Source organism: Cryptomeria japonica, chromosome 11, assembly GCF_030272615.1.
Source record: "Cryptomeria japonica chromosome 11, Sugi_1.0, whole genome shotgun sequence".
NCBI classification, from domain to species: Eukaryota; Viridiplantae; Streptophyta; class Pinopsida; order Cupressales; family Cupressaceae; genus Cryptomeria; species Cryptomeria japonica.
Window position 1 is genome coordinate 412,027,422 of NC_081415.1, and position 10,984 is coordinate 412,038,405.

A 10,984-nucleotide genomic window follows, 5' to 3' on the forward strand; every position below is an offset into this window, starting at 1 on the left:
TTATTTTTCATTTTATTCAAATATTTAGATTTTCTATCTAATCTCTATGCATAAAAAGAAAGAGTAATCCACATAATACTTCTCCATCTCAAATTTGATCTATATTATTTATATAGACTAGTTAAATCATTATGGCAAGAAAAAGTCTCATTCAAAGAGAGAAAAAGAAACAAAGATTGGAAAGGAAATATAATTTGCTTCGCCAATCTTTGAAGAAAGAGATGAGCGAAGTCTCATCACTGGATGATAAATTGGATATTTATAGAAAATTACAATCTCTATCGCATAATAGTGCACCTACACATCTTCATCGATGTTGTTTGAAGACTAGAAGACCTAGAGACAATTATAGAGACTTTGAATTATTCAGATATACAATATGTGAAATGGCTCACGCATGTTTGTTGGCTGGGGTAACCAAATCGAGTCGGTAGGTTCAAAAAAATTGCTTAAAGTTATTGTTATGCTATTCTCCCTCCCTATATAGGGGGAGGGAGAATAGCATACCCAAGGGATTTCTCAATTGACCCATTTTGGGGTATTATAACAAAGGTAATATGAGGGGATAGCACAAAGTAGAGCAGTTTGGTAGCCTGCAAGGCTCATAACCTTGAAGTCATGGGTTCATATCCTATCTCTGCAAAGACACAATAAGTTTTTATATCCAAAAAGGATGGTTCATCCGACTTATCTTGGCCTTATGTATAAAGAAGATAAAAATACTGCTAAACGAATAACTAGTTCATAATTCTATTCTATACTACAGATGGGTGGGTAGCGGGAATCGAACCCGCATCTTTTCCTTGGCAAGGAGAAATTGCACCATTTAACCATACCTGCATTTGACTTGGTCTATGGGTATAATATATACCCATATATTACCATTCTATGTAGGTCAATTTTTAAATTTGAATAGACTGATTGATCAATTATCAATCATACTAATAAAAAAAACCTCTCCCTTGAGTACTCTCTTTACCTAGTTTTTTAAATTTATCATAAATTCCCTTGTGAATAATTTATTATGGCCCCCTAGAGAGGGGGGAGAGAGAAATTTGAAACCCAAAATATCTTAAAACATATCTTAAGATATGAAATAATTTAGAATACCTACTAAAAAGACCAATCCAATCCATAATGATATGCCTGAAAATAGTACATTTTTGTTACTTGACCAACCATTAGGAGAGGCAAGTGCGAAAGGTACACCAATCACTAGTAGAGTTGAAATTGCAATTAATGCAAACACAGATGATTGGAACGCAATATCCATGGTTGTGATCTTAAAAAGTTTCCAATAGATTCAAAAGGCTATACCATTTGATCCCTATCCAGTCAATTTTGAGTAAAATACACTACGGATTTTTATTTGATCATGATATATATATATAACTGATAGCCCTATAGACACATATTATCTGTCAACATAAAATGAGTTATGCTAATTCGGGAGAGATGGCCGAGTGGTTGATGGCTCTGGTCTTGAAAACTAGTATATTTCAAAAACTATCTTGGATTCAAATCCCTCTCTCTCCTTTTGTTCATCGAAAAACTAAACATAACTTACAAAAAAGAAAAATCCTAGATAGAACTTATTTCAGTACCCAAAAAATGCTCAGCTATATTCTATAGTTGAGCAACAAGGATTCAACTAGAAGAATAATGAAAAAGGATATAACTATCTCGCCTTTCAATAAAAATAATATCTAGTTTTATCTCTGGTTTAATTAAGAGGGGTCATGGAAAGAATAGGTTTAAAATCATGATCAATTCCTTTCTCAAATCCTGCTGTAGCTACACGAGCTCTTCCTAGATGCCACAAATACAAAAAAGAAAAATCCTAGAACAAAATGAGAGGTGGCTAACCAACTTCAAGGTGAGACATAATTGACCGCATTAATCTCGGTAGCTACACCACCCACAAAATTTAAAGAACCTAAAGGAGCATGAGTCATATATTCTATTGAATGTTGTTCTTGCCAAGGTTGTATGTATTTTTTCAGCTTACTCAGGTCCAAACCATTAGGACCTCTTAGAGGTTACAACCAGGGAGCACAAAGATCCCAAAATGCATCATTTTCCCTCCAAAAATAATTTCTCCAGTAGGAGAACACATAAGATATTTACCTAAACCAGTAGGCCCTTGGGTAGACCCCACACTAGCTCCAAGATGTTCATCTCTAACTAGAAAAGTAAATGCTTGTGCTTGAGAGGCCTCTGGGCTAGTAGGTCCATAGAATTCACTGGGATAAGTTGTATTGTTAAACCAAACAAAACAACAAGCAATGAAACCAAAGACAGAGAGAGCCACCAAACTATAGGATAAGTAAGCTTCTTCGGACCATACAAACATGCGACGAGCCCACACAAAAGGTTTTGTTAAGATGTGCCAGATATCACCGAAGATACAAATGGAACCTAACCACACATGTCCTCCAATTAGATCTTCTAGATTGTCAACGCTAACAATCCATCCCTCCCCTCCAAAAGGGGATATGAGTAAATAACCAAATATAGTACTTGGGTTAAGTGTAAGATTCATAATTTTTCTTACATCTCCACCACATGGAGCCCAAGTATCATATATGCCACCAAAATACAAAGCCTTAAACACTAGGAGAAAAGAACCAACACCTAGAAAGATTAGGTGAATACCTAAAATTGTGGTCATTTTGTTCCTATCTTTCCATACATAACCAAAAAATGGAAAAGATTCTTCTAAAGTTTTGGGTCCAATTAGTGTGTGATAAATACCACCAAAGCCTAAAACTACAGAAGAAATTAAGTGAAGTACCCTGGATACAAAATAGGGAAAAGTGTCCACTATTTCCCCACTAGGACCGACTCCACATCCTAGAGTTGCTAGATGGGGAAGTAAAATCAATCCTTGTTCATACATAGGTTTTTCCGGTATAAAATGAGCCACTTCAAATAGATTCATTGCTCTAGCCCAGAATACAATTAATCCAGCATGAGCCACATGAGCCCCAAGTAATTTGCCTGACAAATTAATAAGTTGGGCATTACCAACCCACCAAGCAAAACTAGTGGTTTCTTGGTCACGACCAGCTAAAGTTGGAGTTCCATTAAAGAGAATTTCCATAGGGTAGAACCTCCTCAAGGAATATAAGGTTTTCATGAGGCTGATCCTGAGCCACCATCCAAGCATGAATACCTTCATTCAAAAGAATATTTTTTGTATAAAAAGTTTCAAATTCAGGATCTTCCGTTGCATGAATCTCCTGAGAAACAAAATCATAAGCATGTAAGTTTAGAGCTAGGACAACTAATCCAATGGAACTCATCCATAAACTAGTCACCGACACAAATAACATGAAGAAATCTAACCAACATTTATTGGAAAAAGCAACCCCAAAAATTTGAGACCAGAAACGGTTCGCAGTGACCATAGAATAAGTCTCTTCGATTTGAGTTGGGTTAAAAGCACAGAATGTTTTTGCACCATCACCATCTTTAAATAAAGTATTTTCCATGGTAGCACCCTGAATAGCACATAGAAGAGCATCACCCAATACTCCAAAAAATCCCATCATAAATGGATTCAAGGTCCAATTATGAAAACCTTGAAAAAAGATGATAAATCGAAAAATAGTTGCTACGCCAAAACTAGCCGCAAAAAACCAACCAAACTAGCCTCATGGATAGATCAAGAATACGGAAACAAAAACAACAATGGAGAAGAGAATGCAATTGCATTATAAGGTTGTAATTGTATAGATCAAGCAAGTTCAAATTGGTGTAGCATGAAGCCTATTAGACCAAAAGCACCATGAAGAGCAACAAAAGTCCATAGACCACCTAATTGACACCAATGAGTAAAACCTCCTTGTGCTTCAGGACCCCATAATAGCAGCAAAGAAGTGCTAAACTATTAGCAGGCATAGAAACTGCAGCAGTTAAAAAATTACAACCTTACAAATAGGAACTGGCCAATCCATGAGTATACCACGAAGTCACAAAAGTTGTACCCGTGAACCATCTGCCTAGCACAAAATAAGCACAAGGAAAAAGCAATAGACTAGACCAACCCACAAAAACAAAATGGTCTCTACGTAGCCAGTCATCCATAATATCAAATAAAGTTTGTTCCTCTTTGGAAGACTTTCCAATGGCTATAGTCATAGTAATCCTCCTATTTAACTATTCCAACCTTTTTCAAGCACTCTATCTGATAGAATCAAAGGGTATACACTGTTTTGTATATTTATGAACAATTTTTCATCCATCATCCCTTTCAATAAATTGGGTTTCAAAGATTCCTTATTGGCACAAATTTTATTTAGTTAAACCAAACTAATACAATACAAGTAAATGCATGATAATCCGAAGTTGTTTTTATTCCCTTTTTTTATTTTCCAAAAATTATCTTCTAAATGTAATAAATATCAATAGAATGCTGGAAAAGCAAGTTAGCTTTTCTTCCTCCATGCTCTTCACTAGAGATTATTCACAATATCTATTCTATTGAATATTATTACATCTTGAATCTTACTCATAGTAACATTTCTAAATACTTTATGAATCTCTATGTTTGTTACTACTACATTATTTCTATGAATAAATAGGAATAGATATTATTTCTAACTCATAGAGCTAGAGGAAATAACTCTATTCGTTCCTTTCCCTTTATTCAATTCATAAGTAAAAAAAGGGATACTATTTGAGTATAATGAAAAATGAACAGTTCCTTTGTTTACCATTTACCTTATCTTTTTTTATATCTCAATTCCAATCTATTTTCCACTGATAGAATGACCAAAGTAAAATTTCTAGTACATTAATATAAGAATGTTTGGTACATCATAATCGAATTATGCTATTAAAGAGAAAAGGAAAATAATTCCATCTAGAATTTATACTTACATTAATATAAGGATGTGCCTAGTTATTGGCTCAGGCAAGTTGAAGACTTCTTTATGATCATTATCCATTTATTTCCAATTTCATAAATTAGAATTTCTTTATCTGAACAAATGAGCATCAACAGCCTCTAGTCATGTTCTAGCTCTTTTGAGAGCCACATCAGCCTCGATTGCTTGTCTCTTGCTTTCAGCTCATGCACGATTAGCTTTAGCTAGTCTAAAACTTTCCTGAGCCTCTTGAAGATCAATATCAATACCTCTTTCTACATTATTTACCAATAATGTGATTTCAATATTGTCTATCATGGAAAAACCACCCATCAAAGCCATAGTGGACCACTGAGCATTAAGTTGTATCTTCATGACTCCTATATCCAAAGTTGTTACAAGTGCAGTATGGTTGGGTAATACACCCATTTCACCATTATTAGTAATTAGTATTATTTCTTGAACTTTTGAATCCCAAACAACTCGATTGGGAGTGACATTAAGCATTGGGAGATGAGCACAAAGGTGAGGACCCAAAATGTGGACTAAATTGTAAGAGAGTACAATTTAGGACACTACAAGTTCCAAAGACTATAGGTGACTGTGTATCCTATCAATTTTAGATTTCATGTTTGATTGGACTTATTTGGCTAGATTGGTGTTTGTATGCCCTTTATTGATTTTCCTTGTGAAAAGTAAAAGTGATTTTGAGGTTATGATTTAGTTTTAGGACTTGACCTTGTGATTGGTATTTAATTGGAAGTCCTATTTGCAGATTGTGCAGTCTATTCATGTATATGGAACCTTGATGTTCCTATTTGTATATCATATGTTTCATGATGCTTATTTTGATCCATAGAGGATAGGTTATATAGGTGCATTAAAGAGGAATGACTCTTTATGGAGGTCGAAGCCTAAAATGGCTACTAGGATAATCCATAGGAGAGTATATTAATAAGTAAATACATTAATAAAACCTTGGGTTAGTTTTACACACTAATAAGATAATTTTTTGGTCCCCCAATCATCACCTTATGTTCTCATATACATAGGGGATGAGATTGGTAAGGCCTATCCATTTGGAGAGACATTTGGAACTAGCATGATCATGTAATACATTGTCATTAGGAAAGGATTCTATGGTATCGCATGATTTCTCCATGGGGGCTGGGTTCTAGAGTTCAGAGAGGGTCAAACTGCTAGGATAACCCATTTTGAGGCTATGTGTTTACACTCTCTCCTTATGTTTCCTAGTATCCTATTGTGTCAACTTTTATGTGGAAGCCTCTAGAAGTTTGATATTCTTTTGGAGTACCTTTGAAGTCTTTTGGAAGATTTTTGGTTGTTTCCTTACTTTGGAAGATTTTGGCTGTTAATCTTAGTTTGGAAGTCTTTTGGTTATCCCCAAAAATTCTTTGGATGTTCTAATGAAGTTCTTCGGTCATTATCCTTACTTTCTTATCTTGTGTAGTGGTATCATGTGTATCCTAGTTGTCACATATGTTCATTTGTTTTATACCTAGCCTTCTTGCTTGTTGTTTGGGGCCTCCAAGTTTGACATGGTTGGGTGATAATGTTTACCATCCATTGGGTTTTTTGGAATTCTAGTTTTTATGTAGTTGGATGGATCTTATCTTATATTCTAGTGTTTTTACATCTAGATGTAGGTTATCCTACCATCATAATTGTATTTGATATGCATCTTCCAGGAGTGATGTAAAAGAATATGTAATTGTATGTTTGTACTTGTAGTTGAAAGGATATTTGTAATTGGATACTCGTACTAGGAAGGATTGTAATAATAATATTATTACAGATGCATTTGCATTAATGGATAACTTGTAAAGTGAATTTACTCATGTGGATTATATGCATATTCTTATTCTTCATGAAGGTTATCATAGGAATATTTCATTTGGTGCTTTAAAATGAACTTAGCATAGGCCTTTATATGACATGTAATATGATTAATGATTAGGAGTTTATTTGGATAAGTTAAGTCAATGTATTCTATTAGGAATGTTTATGTGATTTAGAATAATGCAATGGAGTAAATTTATTTTCATTTGATTAACTTAGTGGTGTTTAATGCATGTTAGTAAGTGTTGCTTAATAGCAACATTAGGAAACCCTTAGAGGGATTTTTATGAGTTGTGATTAAGTCTTCTACTAGATATTGTTATGATTCACCTATGTTATGTAATAAATTTACTTAGTGTTGTATTGAGTTAAATATGGTTAATGTATTATGATTCCTTTAGAAAAAAATTATATTTTGTGTTTTGGTTTATTAGTTGTTATTCCTTCAGGGTTCCCTAGCAAGGAATTACAACATGGATCTTCACATGCCACAGTGAGACCTAAAACACTAACTAAAATCATTCTTCAAAGAAAAATTTGACCAAAAGAATATGATTCAAATAGGATACATCACAACAATCAACTAGAAACTAGACTAGCCTATATCACAGAACTCTGAACATCATAACTCCAATTACAAATCATATTGAATCACCTAAAAAGTAAACTAGAATATTTCACAAACCATAAAATTGTCTTCCAAACTACAACACATAAATCCACATATCTAGAAGTCACCGAGAAATTTTCAAACTAGTTCTAACAAACAATCTTATTGTCAGAAACATAATCAAGCAACTCTATCATTTGAGAAACAGAGGAGCTATGAATCTGATAGTTTAATATACACAAAACCTAAGCATTATATCAAAAACCATAACACATAAACTTCACATGCCAGAGGAATGCAAGGAATTATTCCACTAAGACATTGAAACTCTTTCCTACATAAATACTATTTCTTTCATATTGAAACTTCTACTAAACCATCCTTCTAGAAACACTTCAACATCTCCACAATAATCCAAGACAACTCAACAAAAATACTCTTTCCTACATGTTGAAACTTCCACTACATCACTCTTTTAGTATCTTCACTAGACAACTCAACAATACCAGAACACTCACATAGTGACATGAATGATAACACAAGATAGGTTGACATCTATGACAACAAAGAACATGAACATATGAATTTTCCAACATTCTCCCCCTTTGTCATTGATGGAAACACTTGTGTACCATTTATAGAAAAGACAACTGAACTCAACCTATATATCTCTTCTGATGGTATGATGAAATAATAAGGATCTAGTCAACTACTGAGAGGGGGTGATTCAGTAGATAGAAAAACTGATAACAACTTCCACCAATATCAAATTCAACCTCTCAAAGGAAACTTAGAACTGACAACTTAAACCATTGAACTATAAATCCAATATCACTGTCAAGTTTAACCGGTTGACTGTTACAATAGATAAAGAGTAAACAACTTGAAACTTACAAACATCCAAATACTTTACTGACATAAGTAAAACATATCACAAAGAAACAATGGAGAGGAGTGGGGACAAGAAGGGGAACGATCAGGCCCAAAATTCAAATGTTTTGGGTGGGAGAACTGGTTCAACAGTAGGACAACATGCAGCAAGAGATTCAGGGAGCCCCTTGGAAGGGGAGAGTTTAGATGGTAAGGAATCCGATGCTCATTTGGATTCAGGGGACCCAGGTGGGGGTCTTAGATCACGAGAGGAGCAGATAGTAGCAGACAAGGTGAATGGTCAAGTTCAAAATTCAAATTTGGGAGGCGACAAACCTGAAGAAGTTTCAAGATAGCAGGCGGCAAGTGGTTCAGGGGATCCAGTGAAGGGAAAATAATCTAATGGGAAGGATCTCAAGACCCCTTTAAACTTGAGGGGCCTAGATGGGGGCCCAGATTGATTGGACACATTGGTAAATGGTCCTCTCTATTTGGTATCAAACCTAAAGGTAATTCCTCTTTGCCCCTGATTAAAAATACTTCGAATGCTTCTCAGGGAAAGTTTGTCATTTCCATCCTAGATCAAACTATAGATCAAAATATTGCTTGAATGGAAACTAAACTAATAGGCAAATTCTTTGGGACGAGACCAAAAATTGAGGTTGTTCATGGATTTGTAAAGAGAAAATGGAATTTGAAAGGTCAGGTTGATGTGGTCGCTATGAACAAAGGATGTCTTTCCTTTTCTTTCTCTTGTGAGGAGGATCACATAAATATCCTCTGCAATAGTACTTGGGTGATAGGAAAATATCTAATGTATATTTGGAAATGGTATCCTAATGCGAGAAGAGAGGATAAGTTTGTGGTCCAAGTTCCAGTCTGGATAAAGTTACTTGGGCTTCCTATGAAATATTGGGAGGAAGATGTGTTTGCTGGGATAGCCAATGCTTTCGGGGAGCTTATCACCATCGATCTAGTTATGGCATCCAGAAGAAGACTTATTTATGCTAGAATCTGTGTAGGAGTAGGGCCTGAAATGGATATGCAAGAGAAAATAGAGATAGAATCAAAACTAGGAAAATGGATGCAGAATATTGTTTATGAATCAATCCCTTTTGCTTGCTTTCACTATAAGAAAGTTGGGCACTGGGCTCAAAAATGCCCAAGCAATGTGGTAAAATATCAATACCAAACTAAAGTGTGGAAAAAGGTGGTCACTCTTTGAAAGTTTCTCCTTCTGATTGTTCGGATCAAGAGAAACAGTCCCAGGTAGGAAGGACAGAGGAGGTGTTAGTCAAAGAATCGGTAAATGAAACAAAGAAAGGAGAGAATTATAAGATCTCCCATCAGGAAAAGGAGTAGGAGAATAGTGGAAATGATTCAAATGATGGAGAAAGAGACCCACAAGTCAGCAGTCAAAACAAGGAAAAGGATAAGATATAACAAAATTTAGCTTAGAATGAGAAAAGAAATAGCTGTCAGATGGATAATGGAGTTAGTCAATCCAAAGATAATGAGGAAGAGGGAGACAATTTTAACTTAGTAACAAAATTATCCAAGTCAAAAAATGGAGCAAGCTAGATCCAAGATGCACAACCTGACAATATCTTTGAACAAGGGCTATCAGAGATTTCATTAGCCTCCTCAGCTCAGGTCAAATTGACCTTCCTAGAGGAAAATGAACCAAGATGGGGAGATGAGGAAGATATAAAAAAGGCATTGGGAAAGAGTGGGTCAAAGTAGGAGGAAGAAGAAGTAATGGAGGATAAAAGAAAGAACAAGAACAAAAAAAGGAACAATAAAAACAACAACAATAACACATCCACTAGAAATACCAGAAGCAAACTAGGGGATGTGGGAGCTCAACACACTTCACCTGGAAGACATTCAAATGCAAAGAAGAGGACCATGGAAAAAAGCAAGAATATAGCAGATGAGACTCAAAGAACCATCTTTGAGGCAGGTATTTCTAAAAAGCCATGAAGATTATCTCCTAGAAAATTCAAGGATTGAATAATCCTCACAAACATGATTTTATTAAAAGTATGATTAGAAACAAAAACCTAGATTTTTTTTAATTCAGGAAACCAAAATGCCTAAGGATAAGGTTGAATGTTTGAAAATGTTTAGTAATGGAGGAGTTAGTGGTGGTAGTTCAGAAGGAGCATCGAGAGGTATTGCTAATTTCTGGAATAAAAGTAATGTAAAAGGTGAAGTGTTGATTCAAGACAACAATTTGGCTTGTATTAGATTTAAGCATTTGAAAGAGGGTACTTCATGGGTCTTAACTAATGTGTATGCCCCAAACACCAAGACTGGCATAAGTGATTTCTGGAAAAGCTTATCCTTGTTTAGAAGTAAGTTTGTTGAAGATAGATGGATTGTTATGGGGGACTTCAATACCCCTTTGAAGGAAAATGAGAAAAAGGGAGGGAGAAAAACCAATCTTGACAACAGATTGGATTTAATGGAATTCATCAATAATAATGTTCTCCATGACCTGGATTTGTAAGGAGTTAAATATACTTGGACTAATAGAAGGAGTGGTGAAGAATTAATTTAGGTCAGGCTTGATAGAGCTTTAATTTCACTGGATTGGTTTAATTCTTACTTTTGTTCTTTATTAGCTCATATAAGGGTAGGATTAGATCATTATCCTATATCCTTTATGGCTGATGCCAAGAAGGGAAGAAGACACTTCCCTTATAGATTTGAGATAATGTGGACAAAACACCTGGATATGGAAAACAAAATCAAGGAATGGTGGTAGGTT

The 10,984-nt window shown here is 35.0% G+C and overlaps 1 pseudogene; it reads right to left on the minus strand.

Moving 5' to 3' along the window:
- Positions 1 to 3,086: 3,086 nt before the first annotated feature.
- Positions 3,087 to 4,143, minus strand: LOC131073581 (photosystem II D2 protein-like; annotated as a pseudogene).
- Between the last annotated feature and the right edge of the window lie 6,841 nt (positions 4,144 to 10,984).